A 9,079-nucleotide genomic window follows, 5' to 3' on the forward strand; every position below is an offset into this window, starting at 1 on the left:
GTCTTTCAGAACAATAACAGCATCCAAGTCTTTGGGTCAACCTGGACTCCTTCTCCTGACACTAGTCTACCCAGGTAACATATTTGCTTTCTGAACAGTTCGCATTTGGCTGGGCGAAGTTTAATACCATGTTGTTGAATTCTACACAAAACTTGTCTGAGGTGTTATACATGCTCGTCAAAGGTTTTGGAGTAACACAGTACATCATCTAAGTAAGGCACGCAACACTCGTCTCTGATCCCTTCTAATACTCCTTCCATCCACCTTTGGAATGAGGCCGGTGCGTTTGTAAGACTGAAAGGGACTCGCACCCACTCGTACAAACCCCAAGGTGTGCTAAAAGCAGTTAAGTGCCTTGACTCCTCACTAACAAAACCCTGATGGTAGGCACTTCCCTGGTCCAATGTAGAAAACCAGGAATTACCCCAAGACTGTCTAGTAGATCTTGTATCCGTGGTAATGGATGCCTGTCAGGTATGGTCTTCCGATTCAGCTCACGAAAATCAACACATAAACGTAAAGTGTTGTCCTTTTTACGCACACACACTACTGGCGATGAGTTACTTGACACTGATTTTCTGATCCAGCCCCTGTTTAAAAGGTTTTGAACATACTCCTTCACCTGTTTATACAGTGGTCTTGGAATGGAGTTGTAACTTTTCTGCACAGGTGTGTTGTCAGTGGTGTTGATTTTTAGCTGCAACCCAGGAATACATCCAATGTCCCCTTCCTAATGAGCACACAAAACACATCAGACTGTCCATAGAGCATCTGCTGAACCACCTCTAGATCATTCTGTGAGAGATGATCTAAATTGACATTTGGGTGCCATCTCAGATGTGAGGGAGCTGTGCTTAATATCTCTTTACCCTCACCTTGACTGTCACATGTCACTTGAGCAGAGCAACACAATGGCTTGTTTGTATGTTTGTTTGCATTTTCAGGACTGGAACAAACATTTACTGGCTTGTATTCAGTGATCTCTGTAATGAATCCAAAAACAGTCTTTGGATTCAGAAAAATGTTGTGGTTTGTTGAGTTCTGGATTGGGATTTTGACAGTCTTTGAAGCATCAGCAGGTACATCAATAAGGGCTGGGAATAACTCGAGTCCATCCGGTAAGTTACATTTCACAGATGGTTCAAACAACATTTCACCTCCTCCAGGAAAGGCTGTGATATGACATTTTACCATACAAATTGGGTTACTATGAATAGTGAGTCCTTTTTTCCAACTCTCACCACTGGACTTTCTGGTTCATTTTCTATTGATTCGGTGTGGGCAACAGAGATAAGTGATTCAACATTACATTTCTGAACCTTTAAAATCTCTGACAGCAAGTCAAGCTAATATTGTCACTTTGGTCACTGTTTCCCATTATTATCTCTTGGATCACATTAAAGCCCAGCAGTGGAGTACTGTGGACTAGTAATCCTGAGCAGGACATCTATCCATCCCTCAAATGGAACATCCGTCCCATTTGCCGCAGTGATTTTGAGTGGATGGTCTGGGAGTAGGCTCTCGAGTGGCCGTATTTTCACATTTGGTAAGGCTGCTTGTACCCACGACTTTTCAACAATGCTTACTTGTGCCCCACTATCCAATAACATCTGTAGGTTTACTCCATTTAACTGGCAACTGATCTTACACCTACCACCAATGAGCTGTGCCACACGCTTGTTGAGTGACTTTTGGGACTTGACAGTAGTTTGTTCAGGCTTCAGTCTTTTAGTGTTGTGGGAGTCTACTGGTGGCTCGGTCACTGGTGGTCCCTTCCCAGCGACCTCTTCCAGTTTCCCGACAAATTGCTTTTCTGAAGGCAACCTACAGCTCTGTGTCCCTCCTTTCCACATCGAAAACACTGTGTGCAATGCTCAGTCTCCTGGGTGATACACTTTTGACACTTTCCTTTAATTGTAGGTTTTAGCGCTGGTTGTTTTGGTACAGGTGATGTCGGACTTGTGTTTACCGTATTTACCACTGGGCTTAGAGCCTTTACTAAACTCTTGATTAAGGAGGAGACCTGTGCTGTCAGCTCCTGTATAGCTGCACGATTAGCTTGGACTTCAGTTTGCATGTTAACAGAACTTTTATCTTTTCCTACCTGTGCCGCATTAACACTGACAGCTTTCTGTTTGTGACTTTGTTCTAATCTACTTAATCTCTCTGTCTCTTCACTAACAGAATTTGTAATGAGCTCCAGAATGGAGTCATCGGTAACACTTATGTCTGAGATGTGAGGCTTAAGGTCTCTCCTGACATAGGAGTATTTTTCATTCAAGCCCTGATACAGTGAATGGAACACACCCTGTACCAGCTTGTTGTTACAATGAAATCCACTACTGTTTTTGGATGCAATCAACACACGCTGTTTTAGCCCCATCAGTCCATACATAAACTGCTGTGGTGTTTCTGTCATTTTGTTTAGCATTACTCAGCTCCTGAAATAATTCAGTGCTGCTTTTCTCTCATAGATGTGCTTTTAAGACGCGTTTTAACTCAGCTACAATAAGGCTATCTTTGGTTACAAGCATATCTTTAAAGGTACCAGGCTTAATTATCCTAAACACTGTTCTAATAATCTCAGCCTCTGTGAACCCTTCATTTAGACCTTCATCAAGCTATTTACACAAGTTATTGTAACTCAAATCAGAATCAAAATCAGAGATTTGACCACCATGAATCTTGTACTCTCTATGTGGCAACAGTGACATAAGTTCAGACAGTTTCACTAACCCTGGATCAGCAACTACAGATGACGACGCTGGATGGCTCTTCAGTGATGCTACTGCTGGTGTTGCAGCCTCAGTGATCACAGGAACTACGATGACTGGATTGCTGCCCGGCGACACTTCCGCATCTACTTCCTCCGCTGCCGCAGGCTGTTGCAGTTCAGTGATGAGGTCGCGGAAGGCAAGTAGGCGAGACATCCCCTGGTCCTCAAGGCTCTTCAGTTGTGGGCTTCTCAGCGAGTCCACAATGAAGTCAAAGAGTTCCACTTCCGTCGATTCTGCACCTGGCAAATCCTCTCCCGCCTCGTCTTAGAATGACTTAGCCAGCTTGTAGAGAAGGTCTCTGCAGTGGTCGCTGGTCAGCTGGTGAAGTTCTTGCTGGATTTCCCAAATGATTTTTCCATATTTATGCTTTTAACCCTTTTCAATAATTCTCCTTGTCATTAAATTAATTACTCTTTTAAATCTTTTTTTTTACCGTGTGACTTTTAACATGTACAGCTATTTCTACTCTTATTTAGTTATTTATTTAACAATAACCCCATGAAATATAATATAACTATGCTTAAACTATTATGCTTTAAGCTACTTAATGTGGTAGCCTTCATACATCAAATGGCTGCCAAGTACTAAATACATTTGACAATAGTCTTAGTGATACTTGGTAATAAACCATTTTTGTTACACACGAACTCAGCAAGTTACCTATTGTATGAAATATATTTCAAAACGGTCTCTAAGTTTTCATTACATGTGGTTCCTTTCACCAAAAACCGGTTTACTCTGGCTCACACCACGCTGTTGCTCCCTTACGCTAGCCCAGTAGCTAGCAGGTTAGCTTGCAACACGCTCACATTTTACTTGTGTACCTTAAACAAACATGCATGTTAACATGACATTATCATTTCACACACCTTCAGACACAGATAAAATACACTTCACTGACGAATTTTTTTGGTGGTTACTAACCTGTGAATGAATAGCAAGGGCACGCGTGTGTTAAACTCCGTTTAATCCACACGAGGATGTTTTCTTCCTCTGTGGTGCCTCAGCTACTCTCCATTAGTGCGCGGCATGCGCCATCTACTGGACAGTGTAAGGACTGCATTCGACTCAAAAGAGTTTGCATTAGGGCCACATGAATTATTATGTGAAAATAAAATAATTCAACAAGAAAATAAAAATTTTTAGGGGTGTCTTTTTTTTCTCAGTCTTACATTTTCAAGCATCTACATAGACATTTGGCTTGGAGAGATTCTGAAATACAGACTAAGAATCAGGATTGATTTTTGGCTTATTTTAAGTTGTATGAGCAGAGAACACATGCATGGGAGGGTATGACAGATAGAAAAAGTGTCAGGATTGAGATATGATCTGACAAAAAAAAGCTATTATATATATCAAGATTTGGACTGTAACAAACACAGGTAGAGAGAACATTCAGTGAGGAAAAAGAAAAATGAAAAGGTTTTGACACAAATTTTCCATTACACCAGTATTCATTCAGCTCTAACATAGCAGTTCAGTGGGGGAACAAAGTTCATATCCATCTGGGGTGCTCAAGAGCAGCAAAATTGGTCCATCCCTCTCCCCTACACTCCATTTTCTCGTTACACAACATCCTCATTCAATCGTTCCATCTCCGCTCCAGCTGTGACATCTCTTCACCCATTGTTTGTCCTTTTAGCTACTCATCCACTTTTTACTGCAGCCTGTGTACAAATATTTGTCTTTCCTTCATTTTTAAAGCCATTTGTGAGTTGCATGTTATCCAAGGCTTATTCATTAAGGTACAATATGTAACTAAGCTTCCTTTGCTGCTTTCTGGGGGAAAAAAACAATGCAAAAAAATTACATAAAAAAACAAACAAGAGGCACTTATGTTGTAGCCAAGGTTTTTTCCTCTTCTGTTGCCACTAAAAGCCACCGACAACAGTTTGAGTTCAATGGTTTACATCAATCACTTTCAGCCCATAATTCATCTCCAGTTTTGGACTGACATGTAACTCACAGAATGGCTGGAATAAAAGCAAGTATTTTTGTTAGTGTATGTTTGCTGGATCAGAAGTCCCCTGTTGAAAAGTGTGCATATAGCCGCTAAGTGCTTGGTTTTATATACATGGCTGCTTGTGTGCAGTGTTACTCCAGCCGTTGCAACTATGGAAATAGTTATTAGACTGCCTGTGATTTACAACAGATGTTCTCCATTTATATTAGTTATTGTGCAGAACATGTTTTTGCTGTTATTAATAAAAATTCACCTTATTACTTTATTGCATCTGTGAAGCAAACAGTCACATTTGCACACAACAGAACCCTGACAGCTTTACAAGTCACAGTCATGACAAATGTTGACTTACCACTACTGTGTTTTAACCATCACTTCCAATCAACACTGTGTAGCAACCTGCTATATTACCATGGATGTTTAAAATGGGATTTGTATGCATTTTATGTTAAATCATACATTGTATGTAATGTATAAATAATTTGGCTTCAGTGTCTTTACATATAATTCTAAAACACACTTTGTCATGCACTCTTGAAAGTTAATTTTAATTCATGGTCATGCTTATATCCCCCCGGAAGAGCTGGAGGAAGAGTCTGGGGAGAGGGAAGTCTGGGCATCCCTGGTTAGACTGTTACCCCCGTGACCCGACCCCGGATAAGCGGTGGATAATGGATGGATGGTCATGCTTATACGCTTTCAGAGTTTAAAGGGGGTATGTATATGCATATGTATTTCTTCTTTAAATATTAAGAAATAATCTAAAATTATTATGAGAGTTTTTAGAATAAAGACCTCCGAAGATGTCAATGCATTGGATTGTGCAGATATGAACTGAGCATATTTACGATGGTACTGTGAATTTGTGACCAGTAGAGGGAGTGATGAGTCACTATGCAGGTCTCTCATGGTGAGGAAAACTAATGCCATGGGGCCTTTGACCAAAGCATCAGAAAGTGACCAGATGGGATGACAACTGTTAAGAAACAACTTTTGATAGTGATAAAAGCTAGAAGCACTGTTGTTGTTTTCATCACTGGACACAGCTCTAAATGAAAGGAATGGAGTTTGACACTGAAATGACAGTGTTTCTACACAGGTGAGTTGATTATGAGGCTTATGAAGGTATGAAGTTATTACCTCCACCAAGGAGGTTATGTTTTTATTGGCGTTGGTTTGTCTGTTTGTCTGTTTGTGTGCAAGATAACTCAAAAAGTTATGGATGGATTTGGATGAAAATTTCAAGAAATGTTGGTACTGGCACAAGGAATAAATAATTAAATTTTGGTGGTGATCAGGGGTGGGGGGTGGGACTGATCTGCCTTGGCGGAGGTCTGCGCTGTCTTTTCTAGAAAAGCACTCGGAGAGCACAGACCTCCGGCAAGGCAGATCAGTGGCCCCCCCACCCCCCACCCCCAATCACCACCAAAATTTAATTATTTGTTCCTTGTGCCAGTACCAACATTTCCTGAAATTTTCATCCAAATCCGGGGCACTAATCTGTCTTGGCGGAGGTCTGCGCTCTCCGAGTGCTTCTAGTTATGTGATGTTATTGTCTTTTCTAAGTTGCCAGTTGTTGATCCACGGTTCAAACTGAACTATGACAGTTGAATGAGTGAATAAATGATTTACTTATTTTTAAAATGGGAAAGTTCATATTAATGAACATTTACACATAAATACAAGAGATTATAGCCAAACGGCTAATTTCCATCTAGTCCCACTGGCAGATAAAAAAAAAATAATAATAATAATTAAAAAAAAAAAAACAGCTTACAAATAACATAATATCATAATTGTAGTAGACATACAAAAAGAAAAACAAGCAACAACATATAGTGCACACAAATAGACAAAAGGGGGACCAAGGAAGTCACCAAGCAAAAATTGATTAAGATTTGCACAGGAATTATATTATAAATATCCCATTGTTGCTGTTGCACAGAATTACATTAAGAGTATCCCACTGTTGCTATTACACATGATTACAAGTATCCCACTGTTGCTATTACACATGATTATATTATAAATAGCCCATTGTTCTATTACACATGATTATATCGTAAGTATCCCACTGTTGCTATTACACATTATTATATTAAAATATCTCATTGTTGCTATTACACATGATTATATTATAAATATCCCATTGATACTATTATACATGATTATATCATATCATACCCAAGATAAATGGATCAAAAACTCACAACTGCAATCAAGTTTCATGGAGACTCTTGCGCTAGTAAGTCTTTTGTTCATACACATTGCATATTGTAAACAAACATGCTGGGAATTAAGGGGTTAAACATTCTGGCAGATGGAGGTTGCATAACTTTGGGGCCACATCCAACAAATTGACATCTGGGTCCAGACTATTCAAGAGTGTGGAAAGACTTGTTTGCATGTTTTTAAGCCTTGATTAAACTGGATTTGCAATGGCTTATGGAATATGTTAAAATGTATGAAGTCCATATGTTGTGTGCAGTGCAATTCATACACTTTGTGCTTATAATCATATATTGGGTGTGAATTTATAAAAAAAAAACAAAAAAAAACAAAGACATGTATCTGAAGGATGATGGCTTAGTAGTGACAACAACAGCACTGCTACCTTTAACATTCATTTCACTGGTGCCAGAAAAAGCATATAAACAGTTCAGCTCATGGGTTCATCCAGAGTGCAGCAAGAAAGGAACACTGGATTACATAAGGCTGGGTGGAGACAGTCAAAGTTTGGATAAGTATGCATGTATGCAAAAGGGGATGAACTGAAAGTTGATGCTGTTTGAATATGAGGAAAAATGAGTGGTGGTCTATTGGATCACCTCCCAGTGGGGATAGCTCTGCACAAAACAAAAAGTTTGAACACAAAGAGCTGAATTTTAGTTGAATCCAGAACACACTTGAGCTTTTTGATGCCTTAGCTTGTCTATACTTGAATAAACTGTTTTCTGTAAGACTCTGCTCAACTTATTTGCTTCCTCAAAACCCCAATAAAGACATAAAGTGGTTTTCAGTCTAAATGGGTTTTTTGTTGTTTGAGTAATGAGTCGCAACAGTACATATTATAATCTCCAATAGGACTAAACTGGAACATACTAGAACTTCTTTATCCACTTTGTCTGGTACACCCAACACAACAAGTATAACATTAATCAGAACTTCAGAAAAACATTGAGCCCATTCATATGCAAATTAAAACTGATTATTCAAGTGACCATGTAAGCAGCATCATCTGATATGCTTCATCGGATAACAACATCTATCCAATTATGGATTTCTCCCTAATACTCCAATGTCCTTGTGTATGTATACCTGTTAATCTGATTTACTTCATTTTTTCTGTGTGGAGTTTCCGGTACTCCGGCTTCCTCACACCATCCAAAGACATGCACTGATAGGTTAATTGGTTAATCTAAATTGCCCATAGGTATGAATGTGCGAGTGATTGTTTGTCTCTATACGTCAGCCCTGAGATGAACTTGCAAAATGTCCAGGATGTACCCCGCCTTCGGCCGTAAGTAGCTGGGATAGGCATCAAGCGACCCCTATGACCCTAGTGAGGATAAAGCAGGTTCAGATAATGAATGAATGAATGAATGAATGAATGAATGAATAAATAAACAAATTAATAAAAATTGCAGAAATTGGAAGTGGCGTACCATAATCGCAAGTTTGAGTCTACTGTCACTATGTATGCCCTCTGAAACAAATCCCATAGTGGTTGGAAACGTCTAAACCAGGGTTTATCTCAAATAGAAGTTGATGTAAATGCGTCAGAGCCTATTGTTATTTTTATTATTATTGGATTTCTCCATTATTGGATTTGAAAGACAGAAGTTACTGTTTCCATTTGAAAACATATTTTACTTGAAAATTAACTTGTCACTTTGGTATTTTTGTCCTTTCTGAGTTCACTGTCAACACGCACACACACACACACACACACACACACACACACACACACACACACACACACACACTATGAGCTAAAATCTTCATCTTTCGAAATAATCCTGATGTCCGACTACAGGATTTAGGTATGAACTACCTGTGGACCACCTGTTATCAGCTGTGGTAGTTTAGTAGTATGTTGACATTGACTTTGTTTGGATCCTGGTTTAGGAAATGTTGTCAAATGTGGATATCATGATATCACACATTTGCTGTGTATTCAATAATAACTAAATTGCTTATATGAAATTAAATCTTTTTCTTCCTCCATTTTGAGCGACTTTTCATTTATAGTTGCAAACAAATAAATATAGACACACATACAACACACATATACTACTCTTTTAAATCTGTAATAAATAATGAAACCAATGCTAAATTA

The 9,079-nt window shown here is 39.1% G+C and overlaps 1 long non-coding RNA gene across 2 annotated transcripts in view; it reads right to left on the minus strand.

Annotated features, from left to right (window-relative positions):
• The window catches only part of LOC115438890 (uncharacterized), a 17,927-nt gene extending 9,201 nt beyond the window's left edge, over nucleotides 1-8,726 (minus strand). Inside the window, exon 1 of one of the 2 annotated variants that reach the window (XR_003938171.1) lies at nucleotides 8,715-8,726. This is a non-coding gene — a long non-coding RNA (uncharacterized LOC115438890). Of the gene's footprint in view, nucleotides 1-8,710 lie in introns of both variants that reach the window. The other variant, XR_003938172.1, reaches the window with a different exon arrangement.
• Nucleotides 8,727-9,079: the final 353 nt, after the last annotated feature.

Source organism: Sphaeramia orbicularis, chromosome 18 (genome assembly GCF_902148855.1).
Source record: "Sphaeramia orbicularis chromosome 18, fSphaOr1.1, whole genome shotgun sequence".
NCBI classification, from domain to species: Eukaryota; Metazoa; Chordata; class Actinopteri; order Kurtiformes; family Apogonidae; genus Sphaeramia; species Sphaeramia orbicularis.